At 44.9% G+C, this 23,537-nt stretch overlaps 5 non-coding genes across 5 annotated transcripts; all 5 read right to left on the bottom strand.

The window, feature by feature from the left end:
• Nucleotides 1-12,070: 12,070 nt before the first annotated feature.
• Nucleotides 12,071-12,143, bottom strand: TRNAV-AAC (transfer RNA valine (anticodon AAC)). Its single transcript has one exon. It is a non-coding gene; the product is annotated as a tRNA-Val (tRNA).
• Nucleotides 12,144-13,007: 864 nt separating this feature from the next.
• TRNAV-AAC (transfer RNA valine (anticodon AAC)) lies at nucleotides 13,008-13,080 on the bottom strand. The gene has a single exon. It is a non-coding gene; the product is annotated as a tRNA-Val (tRNA).
• Nucleotides 13,081-13,929: 849 nt separating this feature from the next.
• TRNAV-AAC (transfer RNA valine (anticodon AAC)) lies at nucleotides 13,930-14,002 on the bottom strand. The gene has a single exon. It is a non-coding gene; the product is annotated as a tRNA-Val (tRNA).
• A 4,445-nt stretch (nucleotides 14,003-18,447) lies between these two features.
• On the bottom strand, nucleotides 18,448-18,520 carry TRNAV-AAC (transfer RNA valine (anticodon AAC)). The gene has a single exon. It is a non-coding gene; the product is annotated as a tRNA-Val (tRNA).
• Nucleotides 18,521-18,766: 246 nt separating this feature from the next.
• Nucleotides 18,767-18,839, bottom strand: TRNAV-CAC (transfer RNA valine (anticodon CAC)). The gene has a single exon. It is a non-coding gene; the product is annotated as a tRNA-Val (tRNA).
• Nucleotides 18,840-23,537: the final 4,698 nt, after the last annotated feature.

The raw sequence follows: 23,537 nt of genomic DNA, 5'->3' as shown, positions 1-23,537 counted from the left end.
AAGTCGATGATCATCTCGACGGTTTTTGCGGTGTTGAGGACCAGCCCGGTCTCCTTGCACCAGTTGCAGATTCTCTCAACCTGATGACGGTATGCCTGCTCATCGTTATTGGTGATGAGGTGAGAAGTAGTGTCTTTCAAAAAATTCTGCACACTTACCTCACTCTCTCTTCTACCTCAGATAGCTGTCAATGTTCACAGCTTGCAGCCTCTCACACCTTCCCCTCTGCCAGCTTTTATCCATGAATGACTTCCTTTGCCTATTTTAGTATAACATGTGTACAGTGCTCACTTTTTGTCTTTAAACTTTGGATCAGTGGCGTAGCAATAGGGGATGCATCGGTTGCGACCGCACTGGGGCTCTTGGGACAAAGGGGTCCTCCCTCAACAGCAATATTAGCTCTCTATTGGTCCTATGCTGGTAATAACCATTTCTGTAGATGCTTTGAATAGTAGTAACCATTAACAAACTGTTCCCCATCCCCTTCTTGCACTTCTGACACTGTGGTTGTCCTGGTGCACCGCATCAGTTGTTATGTATAGAATGTTTGGGGGCCTAATGTAAAACTTGCACTGCCACGCCACTGCTTTGGATAACCTTGTATGACCTGTCGGGTGGCCTTACATCCTACCTAATGCTGTATTTGCTGATTGATCCATTCCTTTGTGCATAGCATGAGTGCTCTGTTACTGTGTTTTCCTCTGCACAGTCCTTGTTATTTTAACCCTCCTGGCGTTATAAAAAAAATCCGCCAGGAGGGAGCGCAGCAGTTTTTAAAAAAAAAATTTTTTCCTATATCATGTAGCGAGCCCAGGGCTTGCTACATGATAGCCGCTGCTCAGCGGCATCCCCCCGCCCTCTTCGATCAGGAAATCCCGTTCAAAGAACGGGATTTCCTGGAGGGCTTCCCCCGTCGCCATGGCGACGGGGCGGGATGACGTCTGACGTCGGGATGTCATTGGGAGTCCCGGGCCACCCCTCGGCGCTGCCTGGCACTGATTGGCCAGGCAGCGCACGGGGTCTGGGGGGGGGGGGGCGTGCGGCGCGGCGGTCGTGCGCGGGGCGGCGGCGATCAGGGTGCGGGCGCAGCTAGCAAAGTGCTAGCTGCGTCCAGCAAAAAAAAAAATTAAACAAATCGGCCCAGCAGGGCCTGAGCGGCACCCTCCGGCGGCTTACCCCGAACTACGTTCGGGGTTACCGCCAAGGAGGTTAAGTAGGAGAGAACAGAGGCGCCAAAAGGATAAAAGGGGTTTTAAAGAAGCTTAAAAGACAAAAATTTGGTAATTAGAGGAGGCAGTGGTGGACTTACCTCCTCTAAGCAGACACAACACGACTGTACATTCAGTCTATTTATTAACGAACTCCAGGTCACGGGTCAGCGCCCGCTTCCTCAGGCAATAGAAAAAGGAGTTACAGCATCTAGCAAAACAAACAACACTCGGCACCTCTCACAGGCACGTGAAACGCGTTGCTTTGTTTTATCTGGAGTTCGTTAATAAATAGACTGAATGTACAGTCGTGTTGTGTCTGCTTGGAGGAGGTAAGTCCACCACTTCCTCCTTTAACCTCCCTGGCGGTAAGCCCGAACTGAGTTCGGGCTATGCCGCCGGGAGGCACCGCTCAGGCCCCGCTGGGCCGATTTGCATAATTTTTTTTTTGTTACACGCAGCTAGCACTTTGCTAGCTGCGTGTAACCTCCGATCGCCGCCGCTACCCGCCGATCCGCCGCTATACGCGTCGCTGCAGCCGCCCCCCCCCCCCCCCAGACCCCGTGCGCTGCCTGGCCAATCAGTGCCAGGCAGCACCGTGGGGTGGATCGGATTCCCCTTTGAAGTCACGACGTCGATGACGTCATCCCGCCCCGTCGCCATGGCGACGGGGGAAGCCCTCCAAGAGATCCCGTTCTTTGAACGGGATCTCTTGATCTCTGATCGCCGAAGGCGATCGGAGGGGCTGGGGGGATGCCGCTCGGCAGCGGCTATCATGTAGCGAGACATTGTCTCGCTACATGAAAAAGAAAAATTTTTTTTTTAAAAAAAACATATTTGCTGCCCCCTGGCGGATTTTAATAAACCGCCAGGGAGGTTAATCACCAAATTTTTGGCTTTTAAGCTCCTTTAAAACCCCTTTTATCCTTTTGGCGCCTCTGTTCTCTCCTATATAATATTGTATCCACGTCTGGGTGGAGGGTTGCGACCCTTTTCTACTATCTACAGAGAGCGACTTCTTGTTCTTGAGTGGGGTCAGGATAATCTCCCCACCTGCCTTTACAGTGGTTGCCTATTGGTGACCCATGCTTGTGAGTATAACAACTATTACTCTTTGTCATTACCCCCTTTGTCAATACACACTACACTATTGGGGCTCTTGGTGTTCCACTGTTTATCTCGTTTGTTATGTGAAGTGCGTGGGTGTGCGTTTAATTATCTCGTTCTTTGCTTATTATTGAACCATCAGTATTGTTGGCCTTCGCTTTTCAGGTTTATTTAAAATGGTGATTATGAGTACAGTTTTTAATTAAATACATATTTTTTTTAGTTTATTATGGGAAACGTACAATGATTTTGTGTTGAACAAAAAAAAAAAGACATCAGCATAGAAATGCCTCTGCTAAATGTGAGGAGATGTGATCTTCCTGGATAAACTCCTTGCATACCAAGGTGTGAGAACTCCTAGAACTGCTGTTTGTTACCTACTATGTGATTGCTGTGTCTGGGGAGGAGCCTTTTTTGATCTTTATTTCGACTTGTGTTTCAGGTATCGTATGCACTGTTCTTGTTAAAGTAAATCCGATGTGAGAGTGATATGGAGGCACCATATTTATTTCCTTTTAAACAATACTAGTTGTCTGGCAGCCCTGCTGACCTATTTGGCTGCAGTAGTGACTGAATTAAACCAGAAACAAGCTGGTGTAATTCAAACCAGCTAATCTTGACAATAATGTCAGAAACACCTGATATGCTGCATGCTTGTTCGGGGTCTACGGCTAAAGGTATTAGATAAAGAGACAAGGATGGTCCGCACTTATCCACTTGAACTCGTGACTTTATTAAGGACGTATCCAGCAACACAAGGACCAGAGGGTCCTTACTCATGACTGCACACCTACTATATATACACATGTGCACATAACCCCACCCCAAAAAGTGGGATGGGTGAAAAGGAGGATCCTACTGTACTCCACCCACTGTAGAAGCAGAGATACCCCTCAGTTACAGCTCATATACAGTCATCTAAAATTAAAAAAGACAACATAGTAATACATATGCAAATCTAAAAACATAAGTCAGTCTTTAAAACCTAAAAGATAAAAGGCACACCTCATTAGGGACAAAATTATACAAAAATGTCATCATATATTCCCTGTAATATGACAGAAAGAACAAGAACAAAGAAACACAGAAAAAAAATGAAAAGGGGGGGGGGGGGGGGGGGGGTAGGGAGAAAGGGAAAAAGAAAAAAGCAGATGAACAACAAAGCAAGGGACAAAATAACCCTTTACTGGGTAACAAGGGCCAAATCCCACCTTGAATTAAAACCTAGTGGTAGGTAGTAGAGGCAGAGAATCAGCAGGACAGCCAGGGAACTGGTATTGCTTAACCACTTTATCCACCACTACAGTATATCTACATCCTCTGTGACTTCAGCAAAGCCACGAGTCAGTCGATATCCATCCTGTAGAAGAAGCAGTGCTGTGCGAGATTAGGCTTGCTCCTGTGCACATTTCTGGCACTATCTGATGCAGCACTAATTGGTGAACGGGAATATATGTTTCCTAAGCTAATGAGATTGATTTTTACCATTAAAAATACTTTTATTTTCTCAGTTGATAGTGAAAAACACACTCTGTAGCATTATTTCAGAATCCAATATCTTCACGATAAATTGTGACAGGAACATAATTCTAAGTTTTGTGATAAGCGGTAAGAATAGCCAAACAAAATGTGTGTTTTTTATCTACAGTAGCACTTTTTATTTGTAAACTGGAATTGGTAAAACTGAGAAATAATGTGTTTTCTCTATTCTTTTCCTTGTTTTCCCATTAAAATTCATAGAAAACAAAATTGTTTGAGGGAAAACATGCCATACAATGAAAGCCTAGTTTGTCTTGAAAAAAACAATATATAGTTCATTCCTGTGTCATAAGTAGGGATAAAGTTATTTCTGATTAAATAAGGACATAGCTAAACTGTCAAAACTGCTCTGGTCTATAAGGGGGAAACAAGGTCTGAATGCGAAGTGGTTAAAGGACACCCCCGAGGTGAAAATAAACGAATGAAATAAACAATTGTATCTATCCTCCTTCTCCTAAAAATGACTTTTTAAGATAATCCAGTTTTATTATATATTTAAATCTACTTTTTAAGCTTTTACTGTTTTATTGTTTTTGCTCAATGACACATTCATTGAAGTATGCCAGAGCTAAAATCTATGAACTTTTAAACATTTTTTTCTCTCTACGTCCTCCAGTCCGGCCCCCCAGAAGTGAGAGGACACTGATGTTCACCTGTTAGGAAACACATGTTATCAATCATTACATCCAAATTGACTCGCCTCCCTCCCTAGTATAAGTGTGTCTCCACCCCCTCCTTATTCACTTTCACTGTGTTTCCTGTGGCAGAAAAAAGGGGTACAAGAAAGCAGAGTCGAGTTGCCTTTGATATTGGAATTCTTACAGGATGGAGTAGAGTTAGGCTTAGCGGTAAGCACACTTAGGGTTCAGGTAACGGCCTTATCAGTTTTTCTAGACAGACCTCTAGCCAAGTAACAATATATTAAAGACTTCCTGAAGTCAGTCTCTAAATCTAGGCCAATACCAGTAGCAACAGAGCCGTCTCACCCATCAGGCAACTCTAAATTATTGCCTGGAGCGCCACAGGCGGAGAGAGCGCAAAACCACCGCTACTGCAGTGTGTTTTTTTATTTATTTACATTCATGCCTGCCCTACTCAGTGCCCGAGTGCCGCCTCTCGTACCGCCCCCTCTCCTCTCATTCAGAGCGAGCAGCCACACAGATTTGATCCAGCAGATCGGAGACACTGCTTTGCTCCGCCCCTTCCTGCCTCTCTCTACTGTGCTTGACACAGTTTGAAAAGGAGAGCGGCAAGCAGGAATGAAGAGGCCAGAGAGCGGAGGAAGAAGGAGGCAGAGCTGATCCGTGATGCAGAGCCTCCAGAGGTAGATGCTGCTGGAGATGATGGGGACTCGGAGGCTCATCTATGCTGGCTGCCAAAGTGATCTTAGGCAGAGAGAGGGCAGCAAGCAAACGGCTACATCAAACCCTGCAAGGGCACAGACTGCGGGCAGCACACAGTAAGTAATTACAGGCATCTTTCACGTTGCCCCTACTGATCTATCCCAGCTGCCAATCCCCATCATCATCATCAAAGAGAGACACACGGGCTCACTGCAAAGTTACTTCCTGCCTGCCTGATGGAGCTAATTGTTTCTCCTCTGCACTGTGATGCAGGCCTGGTGTCTGCTGGGCTCTGTCAGGGGTCAGTAAAGGATGGGTATGGCTTCTGCTGTGTGATGCAGGCTGGGTGTCTGCTGGGCTCTTTCAGGGATCAGTGAAGGATGGGTATGGCTTCTGCTGTGTGATGCAGGCTGGGTGTCTGCTGGGCTCTTTCAGGGATCAGTGAAGGATGGGCATGGCTTCTGCTGTGTGATGCAGGCTGGGTGTCTGCTGGGCTCTTTCAGGGATCAGTGAAGGATGGGCATGGCTTCTGCTGTGTGATGCAGGCTGGGTGCTGCTGGGCTCTTTCAGGGATCAGTGAAGGATGGACATGGCTTTTGCAGAGACGTTTCTGACAGGAGTTTATCTCCTGTACTGTGGTGTCGGGTGTCACAGGACCTGGATGACTGTCCATGCAGGATCAGCAGAGGGATGTTGTCAGGTGTAAATGTATGCTGCATCCCTGCTGTGCCCTGCATTTCACAAGTATAGCACATGAATATAATGTGATGTCTAATGAACGTTTGTGTTGATGCAGCAGTCTGTATATTTAGCACTGATTTTGGTTACATGCTTAAAGTGTACCTGAGACAGTACACTCACTGTGCCTTATTTATACTTACCTGGGGCTTCCTTCAGCCCCATGAGGACTGTAGGCTCCCTCACCATCCTCCCTAGTCGCTCTGTTGTCGCCTTCTGTATTTTCTTAAGTCATGGCCAGTCGTGGTGTTCTGCACATGCCCAATCACGAGTGTGCCCCATTCTTCGCCCAAGCGCAAAATACTCCCAGCCACGGCAACGTGTGACCAAGCTGCACATGCACAAAGCACTGCAACTGAAAAAGATACGTGAGGCGATGCTGGGACGAAGGAGTGGTTGATGTGGATGACGAGGAAGCTGGCAGTCCTTATGGGGTGGGAGGAAACCTCAAGTATAAATTAGGCACAGTGAACTGTCTGAGGTCCACATAAAGAGAATCTGAAGCGAGTATAAAACTCGCTTCTTCTCTTATATTCAGCAGGGGCATGTGTGTCCCTGCTAAACCGCCGCTATCGCGCCACATAACGGGGGTCCCTTACCCCCCAAATCCCCTCCGTCCTCGCCGGGGATCTCTTCCGCATTGAGGCAGGGCTAACTGCTATAGCCCTGCCTCACAGCGCGTCTGTCAGCGCGTATCTCCGCCTCTCCCCCGCCCCTCTCAGTCTTCCTTCACTGAGAGGGGCGGGGGAGAGGCGGCTATGCGCCGCTGATAGACGCGCTGTGAGGCAGGGCTGCAGCCGTTAGCCCTGCCTCTAGGAGCAACAAAATCTATGACCAATTTGGTCGTTGATTTTGCAGGGGGGGAATTCGGGGGTAAGGGACCCCCGTTGTGCAGCGGGATAGCGGCGGTTTAGCAGCTGCTGAATATAAGAGAAGAAGCGAGTTTTTTACTCGCTTCAGTGTCTCTTAAACAACTGAGTGTCAGTGCCTGAAATGATAGAATGCATTAATTATCAATTTGCTGTGAATGCTTGAGCTTTCTAAGCTACACATAACTGTATTAAAAGTAAAGATAATCATCCCTTTGGTATGTAAAGAATGAGACTGTGTTGTTGGATGTAACATGATGCATACCTTGACGCCAGGGAACTGTATAGGAATGGGAGGAAGGCATACGCAGCATGTAAGAATGGGGCGTGTCTAAAAGTGTGGCAGGGGCATGTCTTAGTGTCCCTCTTTCCAGGCTCCAAAAGTTGGGAGGTATGACGTGAGTGCAGCCAGCGTGTGACGCACCAGGCATTCGAGCGCCACCGCTGGCTTCAGACAGGAGACGGTGCTTCCTTTACGTGCCCCCCCCCTGGCCCCATTCGCTTGTTTGTTGTGTGTCTCCTTCAGAGCTCCAGAGGCACAGCAGGCAGCAGGTAGTTCAGCACACTCTGTGTGTGTGGGAATAAGGACTGCTGCTGTGTGGGGTGTAGGCGCCCTGGGAGGAGGGCGCCCTGGGAAGGGGGGGGGGGGGGGCGCCACAGGTTTTCTTGCCTGGAGTGACAAAATGGCTAGAAACGCCCCTGAGTAGCAAGGTTTCCCCCATGGGACCTCCACCTAGTACTCCAACAGTTACAGAAAGATCCTTTTGAACCACTACAGCAAGCAGAAGAGAAGTTTCTTACGTTGAAGGTAGCATTTTTAATAGCAATTACTTCAGCTAAGAGAATAGGGGACCTACAGGCTATGACGATAAAAGAACCATATATGACCATTATGCCAGACAGAATAATATTTAAACCAGACCCGACATACATGCCAAAGGTGAATACAAGGTTTCATAGAACCCAAGACATAATTCTTCCTTCCTTCTGTGACACTCCCACTTCAGAAAAGGAGAGATTGCTTCACCTTTTAGATGTAAGGAGAGCGATTCTCATATATCTAAAGAGTGGAGAAAGACTAACAGACTGCTAGTACTTTTCTCAGGACAAAGGAAGAGCATGCAAGCTACCAAGGCATCGATAGCAAGATGGATAAGGCAAACAATAGAAATCTCTTATAATGGTGCAGGGCAAAGATTACCCTTACAACTTGAAGCCCACTCGACCAGAGCAGTATCGACCTCATGGGCAGAAAGAGCAGGGGCATCACTGGAACTGGAACAGATATGTAAAACAGCGACGTGGTCAAGCCCTTCGACATTTATAAAGCATTATAGGATTGATGTACTGTCAAAACAGGACGTAACCTTTGGGAAGAAGGTCCTACAGGCAGTCATCCCGCCCTAGTTGTGAGTAAAGACAGTTTCTCTGTAGTCTCTCACTTCTGGGGGGCCGGACTGGAGGACGTAGAGAGAAAGTACCTGGTAGTATCCGGTAACGGGTATTTCTGATAGTCCTCCAGGCCGGCCCCCCTCTATAATTCCCTATCCCTAAATCACCTAAGGTGCCTGCTATTTGTCACTTTTCTTAAATCTGTCAATGTGCACCTGGTGGTTACTCTGGTAAAAGTGAATAAGGAGGGGGTGGAGACACACTTATACTAGGGAGGGAGGAGAGTCAATTTGGATGTAATGATTGATAACATGTGTTTCCTAACAGGTGAACATCAGTGTCCTCTCACTTCTGGGGGGCCGGCCTGGAGGACTATCAGAAATACCCGTTACCGGATACTACCAGGTACTATCTTTTTCCTGCTCTCAGAAGCCATTTTCTGCTAGGAAAGTGTTTTGTAGTTGTGATTTCTTATCAACGAGGGTCACAATGTAGTCTGACTCAGTCCTGACTCAGACAGGAACTGCCACTTACATACCTGATGTTTAACTCTTTCAGGCAGAGAAAGAAAAAAAGGAACACAGCATAGTTATTTGTGTGCTAGGCACTGTACAAACACATGTCTATCTCATCATGTCACATGTCACCTCAGGGTATCCTTTTAAAAGGAAATAAATATGGCAGCCACCATATCCCTCTCACCACGGGTTCACTTTTAGACTATGCATCATTTATTCTGTGGATGACATGCCAAGTCTACCTCTATACATGACCTTCGAATTAACCCCCTTGCCGTTCCAATTCTGTCGGCAAGGGGGCGGCGCAGCACTTTTTTTAAATTTTTATTTTTTTAAATTCATTTAGCTAGCCTAGCGCTAGCTATATGATAGCCGCTGACAAGCGGCATCCTCCTATATACTTCGATCGCCGCCGGCAAACTTTGCAAGCAGGAAATCCCGTTCAGAAGGGGTTTTCCTGCTCGGCTTCCCCCGTCGCCATGGTGACGTGGCGGGATGACATCATCGACGTCGGGACGTCAGAGGGAATCCCGATCCACCCCTCAGCGCTGCCTGGCACTGATTGGCCAGGCTGCGCAAGGGGTCTGGAGGGGTTATTTGTGTGCTAGGCACTGTACATACACATGTCTATCTCATCATGTCACATGTCACTTCGGGTATCCTTTAAAGTGGACCTGAACTCTTGCACAGGACAGAAGGAAAACAGAGAAATGCACCCTGGATTTATTTAGAGTTTAGCCTGTCTGATCCCCCTTCATCTGTGACTAATCAAAAGTTGTAATTTAATCTCTCCCATGTGTCACCTGACTACCATGGCAGATAAGCAAACACGCTCATTTGAAAGCACAGGATGTTAACAACATGTCTCCTTCCCTGAAAGCAGGAAGTAGACACACCGCAGATTAATTGCAGGATTTGTATCAGCTGTAACAAAGAAATGTTTTCCTTTTAAAAGTTATTATGCTGTTGCTTTTCTTTTAGAGCAGAGAGGACGTTCTGAGTTCAGCTCCGCTTTGAGATGTGTTTGAAATAAAAGGTTTTACTCAGGGAGACTGATCAGTACTATCATACAATTACACAAACGTAAGTATTTTAACTGTTAATGGCCTCAATTCACTAAGCTTATCTCCTGTCTTTAATAACTCTTCTAGAGTTGTTACCATGGTGATAAGGCATATATGTTAACACAGAAATTGCAAATGAAAAGCTAAGGATCCCTGAACATGGCTGTGGTTCATGACTTCTGTATGGTGCAGTCACTGCAGACATAGCGATAAGTGAAGGATTACATCTGACCTTTCTGGAGGTTAACAACTAAAGCTACGTACACACATGTGACAACGATCGTTCGTTGTCAACGACGAACGAACTTTTAATTGATGAAAGAACGACCTAAGTAAAGTTAGTTTTAAAAGGTGTGTAACGATCAGATCGTTAGAACGAACGTTACATCACGTAAAAGTAACTATTGCGCCTGCGCATAAAAATGAAAAGTTCCATGGAGAAATAGTGAAATGTGCATGTCAAGCCTAGTACGAACGATCGTTTCCAACGATGTACTACTTTTGCAAACGATCGTCATTGGGAAAAATCCGCCAAGCTAGATCATTCGTTTTTAACGATCTAGCTCGTCCGTCGTTAGACTTAATAGTCGTTGGCTGCTTTTTTTCAAACGATCGTCGTTTGAAAGGATCGGGGAACGATCGTTTCAAACGACTATAGTCGCATGTGTGTACGCACCTTTAGGCCTAGCAAGTCAAAGGCCAGAATCATTTAGGACTTCAAGTAGAAGTCAATCAGCACTGGGCTGTTTCAGAAATTTTCTATCACCTTTTACAGACTATGGGGCTGATTAACATTTTTAAAGTGTTTTAAGTTACATTTTTTTTTAGCATATTAAAGTGACACTGAAGCGGAAAAAAAAATGATGATGAATTGTATGTGTAGTACAGCTAAGAAATAGAACATTAGTAGCAAAGAAAAGAGTCTCATATTTTCATTTTCAGTTTTATCTAGCTTTTTTAAATAACATTGAGTCATTCTGTAATATTTGCGGTTTGCAAACTACACACTGTATTTTAAACTATGAAACTGGGCAGAGATAATGACCCTTTGAACTTCCCTGCGGTAACACCTTATCTAAAGTTCTCTTTTACTGTTTCTTTGCTGTATAAGTGCTTCAGAAAATAAATAGCACTGTAGCCGACCAAGTTTGGTCGGAGAGCTCAGAGAAGCTCTTTTGCATAGATAACAAGTGAAGTTTCTTAACTCTTCCTGTACTGAAAACAATGTAAAGGTGGCGATACACTGGTCGATTTGCCATCAGATCGACCCTTCTCTGATCGTATGGCTGCCTTTACTGCAAACAGATTGTGAATCAATTTCTGTAATATTCTGTGAGAACTGAGCAAAAGAAGTCTAAAGAGTTTATTTCTAAATGCTGAAGAAGGGAAGTAATTGTACACCACCATAATTATTGTTTATAGAAGGTGAATGTGGTGCCCTTGATTTTGTAATTGGCCATTGCTAATAAATATGTGGCTTGCTGTATCAAATTCAGGCTACACCATCTTAAAAAATGCCACAAAACATGCAATTTTTCTACAGTTTTTTTGCGCTTGCAATTCTGTGAGCCTATGTAGTAGTTGTTCATTCGTACAACATGATCCTGCTGGGCTCCTTGCTTCAGCAGAATGTCTTGGAGCAGAAAGGCTTCATCTTGCAAGGAAGTAAATAAATGTTTGTACTTAACATTAAAATTTAATATGAAACATTTTTTCTTTAACCAGCCGGGCGGTATGGACGAGCTCAGCTCGTCCATCACCGCCGGAGGCTGCCGCTCAGGCCCTGCTGGGCCGATTTTAATCAAATAAAAAGCAGCACACGCAGCCGGCACTTTGCCAGCCGCGTGTGCTGCCTGATCGCCGCCGCTCTGCGGCGATCCGCCGCGAGCAGCGTCGAAAGAGGGTCCCCCCAGCCACCTGAGCCGTGCGCAGCCGGAACAAATAGTTCCGGCCAGCGCTAAGGGCTGGATCGGAGGCGGCTGACGTCAGGACGTCGGCTGACGTCCATGATGTCACTCCGCTCGTCGCCATGGCGACGAAGTAAACAAAACACAGCTCATTGCGGCCTTCCGTGTCACTTTTGGCCGCCGGAGGCGATCAGAAGAACGCCTCCGGAGCGCCCTCTAGTGGGCTTTCATGCAGCCAACTTTCAGTTGGCTGCATGAAATAGTTTTTTTTTTAATTTAAAAAAAACCCTCCCGCAGCCACCCTGGCGATCTTAATAGAACGCCAGGGTGGTTAATTGTTGTGCAAGACATGATACATTTTAATTTGGGGCTGCCTTAAGAAAACTGTTTCCGCCCGGTCTCGAACCGGGGACCTTTCGCGTGTTAGGCGAACGTGATAACCACTACACTACGGAAACTGATGTGTGTGTCTGTTTAAGAAGATCTGGGAAAATGCCTGCACATCTTTGAATAAGACCCTGAGCAGTGGATTAAAATGAAATTGGTACTTACCTGGGGCTTCCTCCAGCCCACCGTAGGCCACGAGGTCCCTCTGCGTCCTCCTGGCTCCTCTCTGGGTCCCGCTAGCGGCTCCTTTATCAACGACTTTCGGGTGGAATGTTGGCCCAACACTCCCTGGACCGCTTGCTCTTGTGCTGGTTCCCTGTGGCTGTAAACAGCAGGGATCTGTGATCAGCCTGCCAGCCGTGATCAGAGCTGGCAGGCTGCAGCATAAAAGAAAAAGGCAAACATTTGTACAGCGCTGCAATCTAGCGCAGCACTGTTCAGGTGACAGCCCTGTCACTTAACTGTCCCTCTGATTGGGCTCACAATCTAATCCCTCTCATAGGCCAATTTAGGGGGGGAGGGACGGGGATTACAAAAAAATGCAAAAAAAACCACCCTAATACTGGGCATACACGGTGAGTTTAAGCGCCGGTATCGAGCCAGCGGCTCGATGCCGGCGTGTCACCGCTCATTCACGCAGATCGATTCCCGTTCGTCACTCCGCTCGTCGCCATGGCGACGAAGTAAACAAAACACGGCTCATTGCGGCCTTCCGTGTCACTTTTGGCCGCCGGAGGCGATCAGAAGAACGCCTCCGGAGCGCCCTCTAGTGGGCTTTCATGCAGCCAACTTTCAGTTGGCTGCATGAAATAGTTTTTTTTTTAATTTAAAAAAAAACCTCCCGCAGCCACCCTGGCGATCTTAATAGAATGCCAGGGTGGTTAATTATTGTGCAAGACATGATACATTTTAATTTGGGGCTGCCTTAAGAAAACTGTTTCCGCCCGGTCTCGAACCGGGGACCTTTCGCGTGTTAGGCGAACGTGATAACCACTACACTACGGAAACTGATGTGTGTGTCTGTTTAAGAAGATCTGGGAAAATGCCTGCACATCTTTGAATAAGACCCTGAGCAGTGGATTAAAATGACATTGGTACTTACCTGGGGCTTCCTCCAGCCCACCGTAGGCCACGAGGTCCCTCTGCGTCCTCCTGGCTCCTCTCTGGGTCCCGCTAGCGGCTCCTTTATCAACGACTTTCGGGTGGAATGTTGGCCCAACACTCCCTGGACCGCTTGCTCTTGTGAAGGTTCCCTGTGGCTGTAAACAGCAGGGATCTGTGATCAGCCTGCCAGCCGTGATCAGAGCTGGCAGGCTGCAGCATAAAAGAAAAAGGCAAACATTTGTACAGCGCTGCAATCTAGCGCAGCACTGTTCAGGGGACAGCCCTGTCACTTAACTGTCCCTCTGATTGGGCTCACAATCTAATCCCTCTCATAGGCCAATTTAGGGGGGGAGGGACGGGGATTACAAAAAAATGCAAAAAAAAACCTCTAATACTGGGCATACACGGTGAGTTTAAGCGCCGGTATCGAGCCAGCGTGTCACCGCTCATCCACGCAGATCGATTCCCGTTCGTCACTCCGCTCGTCGCCATGGCGACGAAGTAAACAAAACACGGCTCATTGCGGCCTTCCGTGTCACTTTAGGCCGCCGGAGGCGATCAGAAGAACGCCTCCGGAGCGCCCTCTAGTGGGCTTTCATGCAGCCAACTTTCAGTTGGCTGCATGAAATAGTTTTTTTTTTAATTTAAAAAAAACCCTCCCGCAGCCACCCTGGCGATCTTAATAGAATGCCAGGGTGGTTAATTATTGTGCAAGACATGATACATTTTAATTTGGGGCTGCCTTAAGAAAACTGTTTCTGCCCGGTCTCGAACCGGGGACCTTTCGCGTGTTAGGCGAACGTGATAACCACTACACTACGGAAACTGATGTGTGTGTCTGTTTAAGAAGATCTGGGAAAATGCCTGCACATCTTTGAATAAGACCCTGAGCAGTGGATTAAAATGAAATTGGTACTTACCTGGGGCTTCCTCCAGCCCACCGTAGGCCACGAGGTCCCTCTGCGTCCTCCTGGCTCCTCTCTGGGTCCCGCTAGCGGCTCCTTTATCAACGACTTTCGGGTGGAATGTTGGCCCAACACTCCCTGGACCGCTTGCTCTTGTGCTGGTTCCCTGTGGCTGTAAACAGCAGGGATCTGTGATCAGCCTGCCAGCCGTGATCAGAGCTGGCAGGCTGCAGCATAAAAGAAAAAGGCAAACATTTGTACAGTGCTGCAATCTAGCGCAGCACTGTTCAGGGGACAGCCCTGTCACTTAACTGTCCCTCTGATTGGGCTCACAATCTAATCCCTCTCATAGGCCAATTTAGGGGGGGAGGGACGGGGATTACAAAAAAATGCAAAAAAAAAACCCTAATACTGGGCATACACGGTGAGTTTAAGCGCCGGTATCGAGCCAGCGGCTCGATGCCAGCGTGTCACCGCTCATCCACGCAGATCGATTCCCGTTCGTCCCCGCGGGCGTTACTTATCAGCGCTTTGTTTTTCTTTCTATTGTACGCCCGCGGGGATCGAGTGCGGTATCGATCCGCCGCAGTGATCGGACAGGTTGGATCTTATCAATTGGGCCATCAGCGGCTCAATTGATAAGAATAAACTCATCGTGTATGCCCAGCATAATGCTGGGAATACACCATACAATTTTGTTACATTTTCTGTTATGCTGGGCATACGCGGCTCGACGCTAGCTTATCAATCGAGCTGCTGATGGCTCGACTGATAATATCCGACGTGTCCGATCACCGCGGGGATCGATTCCACGCTCGATACCCACGGGCGGACAATAGCGGCAAATCGAGCGGAAGATAAGAAGCGCCGGCAGGGACGAGCGGGAATCGTTCCGGGCGCACACGGGGACGTGGCGGGAGTCGATCCGGTGGCTAATCGGCCACCGGATCGACCCGTGTATGCCCATCATAAGATTTACCTGCCAGATAGATAATTTCCAACATGTTGGAAATTATCTATCTAACCATCTATCTGCCTAGCAATTAAGCATTGTTCTACTCCGCAGGAGATAACCAGAAGACAATGCACCAGAGATAATGACCAGTCTCTACAGAAAATAATCTAATTACAGTAAATCTAACAGAAAATCTAAAGCCCCATCTACACGATACGATTTGATTACGATTCTATTTTCGATCCGATTAAATCCGACATGTTCGATCAGGATTCGATTCGGTTTGATTTGCTATTCCCGATCGGACATGTCGGATTTAATCGGATCATAAATAGAATCGTAATCGAATCGTATCGTGTAGATGGGGCTTTACAGAAAATTAAATATTTTTTTTTGGCATTAAACCTTTTAATGTTTTTTTTTTGGTCTATTGTGTCCACCACTGATTCTAACAATATTCTGAGAGAACTAAGCAAAAAAAAAAAAAAGTATAAAAAGTTAATTTCTAAGTACTGAAAAAGTTGAGCAATCTAACCCTTACAAGACATGGTAATTATTGTTTGTAGAATGTGAATATTGTGTCCTAGATTTTGTGATTCTGTCTTTACTCATTTCATTACTTCTTGAAAAGTGGTGTTAAATAAGTGTATTTCATTGATTTAGTTTAACATCTTTATTATTTTACTGATTGAATTTAGAAATTATATTTTTGTTTTTTATTATGGTTACTTTATATTATGTTTATAACACATTCATTTACTTGATATCACTGCTTCTATTTTAATAATTATTTAATTACTCAATGTATTTCATTGCATTTTACTATTTGTGGTTTATTTTCCCCTTAGTATCCTTTCTTTGCATTTTCCTCTTTGTGTCATATTTTAACATATACTGTAATTTATTTAGTACTGCTGCCATTTTTGTGTAGATCAACTGACTTCCTGTCAGTGAGAGATGTTGGGCCCAGTCCACTTCACTTTATCTCCAAGTTTTCTCCTAGGTGATATTTTTACATCTTGGCAATAAAATGCCTTTTAAGTCACCATCAAGCAATAAAATACTCAGAATAATTTTGTCAGTACTTTTTTTTCACCCATCACTTTTTGGTATTTTTTAAATTGCAGCGCACTAAAAAGTTGTTTTAAACACAACATAAGAATTCTCTCGAAAAGGAAGCAAAAGACAGGAGGAGCGCTCCGTAGTGTGATACCGTTTAATAAAATGAAAACTGCGCAATAAAAGATACACTTACTAGATGTGTATGAACAGTAGGCATTTAAAATTGGCATATAGCCCAGAATAAAAAGGACATCCCCTCTTGGAAGCGAAACCTGAAGCTGCAGTGGCCAGCGGCAGCAAGGATCCAGATGGTAAATGGATGACAGGTGTCCCTTCGGGGTGACTGTGTGCAGGTTACGTCAAGACGCGTTTCGGCGTGTCCACGCCTTCGTCAGTTAACGTTAACTGTTAACGTTGTCCTTTTTATTCTGGGCTATATGCCAATTTTAAATGCCTACTGTTCATACACATCTAGTAAGTGTATCTTTTATTGCGCAGTTTTCATTTTATTAAACGGTATCACACTACGGAGCGCTCCTCCTGTCTTTTGCTTCCTTTTCCAGTAGTCCGCTCACAGCCGAGTGTTTGAGGAGCTGCCAGTGTGTGATCAGTCTGCGGTCCACTTTGACCTCTCACCTGCGTTAGCGCAAGATTGCACATCTTTTGTTTTTCCTCATAAGAATTCTCTCTTAGGAGAAAACTTAAGTGAAAAATTTGAGTGGATCAGGCCCATAGACAGTAATTTAAAAATAGGTTGTTTCCCTTTTCCACACTTTCTCTAGCAAAAATAACATTTTTATGACTGGAGTTTAAGCTAAGCTAGGCTATGATACAAACCCAAATTTCATTGTCAAACAATCATTTGTGATCTCTTGAGATGTGTGCAGAGATTTTTCCCAAAAACAATGGCCATTCCTTCAGCAATGGACCATATTAGATAGTGCTAAAAGCCATTGTAATTCCTGGTGCTAAAGTGGGCCATCTGCTATTCTTTAAGCTTCTGCCGCCCGCGTCACGCTAGTAGGCGTGGCCGCGGCGGCAGCCCCAGGACCGCCTAATGCCAATTGGCGTAAAGTCCTGGGGCTCTGTTTTGCATGAGATCGCGCGCATGGTGCGCGCGCATCTCATGTTCGGAGGGCGGAGCTCCGCCCCGCCTTCAGTCTCCGAGCGGCTATTGCCGCTCGGGAGACTGTTAGACGGCGATCACGCCGTCTATTTACTAGGTGCAGCGCTGCGATGAGCAGCAGCGCTGCACTGGGGACAGCCGTGTGACATGGCTGTCCCCCTGGGGGACAAGAGAGCGATCGGCTCTCATAGGCAGAAGCCTATGACAGCCGATCGCCATAATTGGCTGGCTGTGGGGAGGGAGGGAGGGTAGAAATTTAAAGTAACAGGGTTTTTTTTTAAACAAATAAAAACAATAATATTTATTAAAAAAAAATAAACATGGGGGGAGCGATCAGACCCCACCAACAGAGAGCTCTGTTGGTGGGGAGAAAAGGGAGGGGGGATCACTTGTGTGCTGAGTTGTGCGGCCCTGCAGCTTGGCCTTAAAGCTGCAGTGGCCAATTTAGCTAAAAATTGCCTGGTCACTAGGGGGGTTTAGCCCTGCAGTCCTCAAGTGGTTAAGCTTCCCTTGCCATAAATACACCAATTTATATAAACTGACCCTTGGAGCAATCACAAAACATTGTTTTGGGTGACGTGTACATGTAGGTTAAAGAGAAACTGAACAAAAAAAAAGCTATGAACATAATGGGCATGATTCACAAAGCTTTTTCACTTGTTTTCACCTCATCTATGTTATATTTTTAAGCTCTCAAAGAGCAAAAATATTATTTAATTAATGTAAGAAAAGTAATTAAATGAAGTTAATTACGAAAAGCTTACTTTGAATGATGATTTTACTTGTAAATGTGCTGAAAGGTTATTTTTATCAATTAGGTGATAAGTCATTTATGAGAAGTTTTGTGAATAGAGCCCAATGCTCCACAGCATTATATATAGAAAATACAACAGTTCTATATAGCTAAACCTCACTCACTGTAAAAAAAAATAATTATAAATTATATGTGTGTTGCTGTATGAAGTTCAAGCTACCACCATCTTGAAAAAAGCCAACACACAAAACGCATGCAATTTTTCTGAAATTTTGTTTGCAATGCTGTGAGCCTGTGTAGTAGTGGTTCCAGCATACAACATGACCTTCCTGGGTTGGGTTCCCTGCCGTGGCAGAATGTCTTGAAATGGAAGGGCCTCAGCTTTCAAGTAGTTAGATGAATGTACTTTAAAAAAAAAATCCTAATTTCACATAAAATTTTAATGAAAATTGTGATCGCTTAAAAAAATTGTTTCCGCCCGGTCTCGAACCGGGGACCTTTCGCGTGTTAGGCGAACGTGATAACCACTACACTACGGAAACTTCTGCTTATCTTATAACGTGAAGCTTTATTGGGAAGATGCCTGCACATCGTGGCATGGCAAAGGTCAAGAAGTATTTATGTATGCCTAATTCACTTTAGTGTTTTGTAAATAGTTAACAAAAACACTTAATATGAGTCCATTTGTTTTGGTTTTAAATTGTCACAGTAGATGCTGTCAATTAACTTGCAATTCCTGTCACTAATGTACTGTGACAGCTGCATGTGTAATAGAAAAAAATTAAAACTGTTTCTGCCCGGTTTCGAACCGGGGACCTTTCGCGTGTGAGGCGAACGTGATAACCACTACACTACAGAAACTCTTGGTAAGACTAGCAATCAAATGCTTTTTTGGAAATAAGCCAAATTTATTAGCTATAGGCTCACTGTACACCAGTAGTTCTGGATGTGAGCCTGATCTCCAGCCAAATGTATTAGCTGTAGTTCTGGATGTGACCCTGGCTTTCAGGTGCATAAAGAGATGATTCACAATCAGGAGTAGGGATGAGCTTCCGAATTCTGCGGAATTCCGTTTTTCAAGTTTCTGATCGGAATTCAGCTTTTAGCGGTGGAAATCATTTTTCCGCTGAACACCACTTTACCAAGACTCCAAAATTTTAAACTGAGCACATGATTCAGAAGCAATGGACCAATCAGAGAATCAGTATTTTACAGCGGAAATTAGAGTACCGTGGAATTTTTATGCCAATCACAAATCTCAGAGCATTGGCCCATTGGAAATGAGGATTATGCATAATAATTGTAACGATCGGTGTAACAGAGTGAGGATCTGATTACCGGTGATCTGCAGTATCACTGAAAATACAGATATATACCCGATTATTGATGATCTGCAGTATCACCGATAATCAGATATATCTCTAACCTCTGGACACCTGAGTAATATGAGTGTTTGGTGCAACAGTAATACTTTGAGGAGAGCACCCTATAGAGGGTGCTAGGCAGTACGAGATACTGCTTAGAGAACAGGTTCCTTCCAATGGTCTGATGCTCCCCAAGGGGCGGAGCCAGGCTGAGAATGGGAAGGACCAGAGTGTGAGTGACACCAATGGTGAAGTGTCACTGACAGGTCTATGAACTATCTCCCAACAGGGAAGATAGTTCTCGAGGTCGGACAGGCCAGGTCGGTAACACACAAACAGCTTAGATACAGATACAGGAGACAGATAAGGAATCTTTAAGACAAGCGGGGTTTAGCGACAGAGTATCAGATATAGCGAAGTACCAAATCAGAGATCAAGAGAGTGGTCAGGAAAGCAGAAAGTCATAACAGATATCAACAATGCCTATTCTTTAGGTGTGAGCTCCGTGATCATCAACACCCTGGAACTAGTCTGAAATATAACAGTGGTAATACAGTTCCCTAGTCTTGGGTGTGAGTTCCTTGATCATCAACACCCTGGAACTAGTCTGAAGTAATAACAGAATGGTAATACAGTTCCCTAGTCTTGGGTGTGAGTTCCTTGATCATCAACACCCTGGAACTAGTCTGAAGTAATAACAGATAATATCACAGATACTGACAAGGTCTGAGTGCTACCACGTAGTGATCGCAACGCCAGACACCAGAGAAATGACCAGCACCCAGTATATATACACCAGCGCTCTCCTGCGCCTCCCCTAAGTGCTGGACCAATGAAACCTGGTAGAATTGTCAGCTGACCGGCTGGATCAGCTGACAACATTCTGACTGTCATAAAGGCTCTGCCTCTCAACGCGCGCGCGTCCTTCTGAACCTGTATGGACTATCAGTCCCAGCCATACCAGACATGTGTTGCAATGTATCTGCTGGTTTGAACGCGGGGCCAGCCGCACCGCTGTCAGAGCATGCGGCGGTTTCCCCGCGTTCAGCCTCACTGCTAGTGGGAGACCCATGCGTGCAAACCGCCGCGTCGGATGCGGAATCCGCCGCCTTGTTCACTGGGCATGCGGCGGTTTCTCCGCGCTCCGTCAGGCTGGTGGACGCAGGCCCACGTGCGCAAGCTGCCATGCTGGACGCGGAATTAGCCGCCTTACTCTGAGTACTCGCGGCGGCTTTTCCGCGTTTTCTCACAATAATGTAGATTTGCAAAATAAATTAGCAGATTCCGCGAAAAAACAAATATGTGTATATATATATAATTTATTTATTTTTTTTACAGTAGACTAACTTTATTGACAAAAATAACAAAAAAAAAATCTATCGGTAATCAGAAAATCCCAATTTACACAGAAATCAGAAATACATTTCTTGGAAATTGTTAGAGTGGCAAGTGCGCTCCTCCCTCTTGTGGATTACACACAGTATACAATATTATTCTGGAGAGCTGTACACTAGACAGGATAGTCTTTCAATAATTTTAAACCAAACCGTATAAGCGCTCTACAGCATATAAATGACCTGAGTATGATCCTCAGATCAGTCAATCAAAATACAGTCACTGTTCTTTGATTTAATCCTCAGTTCTTCTTCTGAGACCACAAAACCTCACATATACCTCGCAGCTCCTGATGAGTCATTGTGACGAAACCGGTAGGGTAGAGCTACAGGCAGAACAGGAAGAGACACCATGCAACACATGTGAACTGATATTTGGATATGCGCATTGTATTTGGACAACTTTGTAAGCGCACTACTTTTTATATTTACGTTTATTAAATGCTTTTTACTCTATGTTGGGCTTGTTTGGAGCATTTTATTAGGTCAAGAAAAAGGCAGCCACTGCCCACCGGAATAACATCAAGCGATATTTGCTGGTCTGTGAGGGGTCAGCCCCAGTTCTGGTGAGCGTATTGTTGTGCATGCAGCCACAAGATGGTGTTGGTGTGGGTACCAGGCACTGGCACGGTATAGGTGGCGTGTGACATTGAAAATCTAAAAGGTTTTACACTATGTATGTGGTTTTTTTGGTGGGTGGGGTTTTGTATGTGATTCGATCTTTACTCATTTCATTACTTCTTGAAAAGTGGTGTTAAATAAGTTTATTTCATTGATTTAGTTTAACATCTTTATTATTTTACTGATTGAATTTAGAAATTATATTGTAACGATTGGTGTCAGCACGCAGAGAGAATCTGATTATTGGAGATCTGCAGTATCACCAAGAATGCAGATATATTGCTAACCTCTGGACACCTATAGGTATGTGAGTGTTTGGTGTAACAGTAATACTTTGAGTAATGCACCTGATGGGCAGGTGATATTAGGCAGTAAAGGAACACTGCTCTGAGAGCACAGGAACCTTCCAGCAGCCTGGGACTCTCCAAGGGGTGGAGTCAGGCTGGAGACAGGAAGGGCCAGAGAGTGAGTGACACCTGAAGGTGGATGTCACTATCTGATCTGGAGACTATCTCTTAAGGGGAGAGATAGCTCTCGAGGTCGGACACGCCTGGTCGGTAACACACTGACAGATAAAGTACAAAGACGGAAGGCTGATTCGGTATCCAAGGCAAGCAGGGTCTGGCAACGGTATATCAGATATGCGAGGTACCGAATCAGAAGACAGAGGAGTAGTCAGAAAAGCAATAAGTCATAACAGATATCAAACAATGCGTAGTCTAAGTGCGAGGTCCTTGGTCTCAGCACCCTGGAACTAGTCTGAATAATAACACAGATTAACAGCACAAGTAAACTGGCTAAGTGTGAATTCCCAGGTCCACCTGGTTCTAACACACTGTAGGATCTGACTAAAGGTCTGAGTGCTTCCACGTAGTGATCACAACGGCAGACAACCAGCAACTGACAAGCAAGCTGTATATATAGTTGCAGGACTCGGCCGCCCCGCCCGAAGCACTCAGCCAATCAGGAGTCCAGCAGGAATCAGCTGATCATCCTGATCAGCTGACACATCTCCTGCTGGCATAAAGGTCCTGACTTCTGGCGCGCGCGTGCGTAGTCCTAAACCTGTGTGAACTAACAGGCTCAGCCACACCAGCTGCATGCTGCTGCGTGCAAACCGCCGCACTGGACGCGGAATCAGCCGCCTGCTCAGTAGCACTCGCGGCAGCTTTTCCACGATCTTTCACATATATTTTTGTATTTTTATTATGGTTACTTTATATTATTTTTATAAAACATTCATTTACTTGATATTACTACTTCTATTTTAATAATTATTTAATTACTCAATGTATTTAATTGCACTTACTATTTGTGGTTTATTTTCCCCTTAGTATCCTTTCTTTGCATTTTCCTCTTTGTGTCATATTTTAACATATACTGTAATTTATTTAGTACTGCTGCCATTTTTGTGTAGATCAACTGACTTCCTGTCAGTGAGAGATATTGGGCCCAGTCCAATTCACTTTTTCTCTAAGTTTTCTCCTAGGTGATATTTTTACATCTTGGCAATAAAATGCCTTTTAAGTCACCATCAAGCAAGAAAATACTCAGAATAATTTTGTCAGTACTTTTTTTCACCTACTTTTTGGTATTTTTTAAATTGCAGTGGGGTTTTGTATGTGATTCGATCTTTTTTAACCACTTTAAAAACAAAAAGTTATTTTAACCACTTTCTCCTCCTGGACGTAGAGCTACGTCCAGGATGCCATGTGCGCTCCCGCTGCCGATCGTGCACGTGCATGCGTGCTCCAGGCCGCGGATCGTTAGTCCAGGAATCAATGAATTGGGCCATGGTGCCCGATCACTGATTCCTCTCCCCCGCAGAAAAAGCGACAGCTTCTCTCGAAAGCCTTGCTTTTTTTGCCTCCTACGTCCCCCTGAGCGTACATGTTACACTTAGAGTGACGTCATGTAAACAAACCTAAGGTTGCCATTTTGTGGCAAAAAAGTTAAACTACATCTACATTATAAAAAATAAACATATATTTACATTAGAAAAAATACTATTTACATCCCACCCTCCCAAAAATACCCAAATAAAATGTTTAATAATAAAAAAAAAACATTACAATAAAAAAAAACAAACACATAAATATTTACCTAAGGGCCTAAACTTTTTAAATATCTATGTAAAGATGAAATATTTCTAATTGTTTTTAATTTTTTTATTATAAGCT

The sequence above is a fragment of the Hyperolius riggenbachi genome, chromosome 3 (assembly GCF_040937935.1).
Source record: "Hyperolius riggenbachi isolate aHypRig1 chromosome 3, aHypRig1.pri, whole genome shotgun sequence".
In the NCBI taxonomy this organism is placed as follows: Eukaryota; Metazoa; Chordata; class Amphibia; order Anura; family Hyperoliidae; genus Hyperolius; species Hyperolius riggenbachi.
The sequence above is the reverse complement of the archived record's forward strand: the minus strand, read 5'-3'. Positions and strand labels throughout refer to the sequence as shown.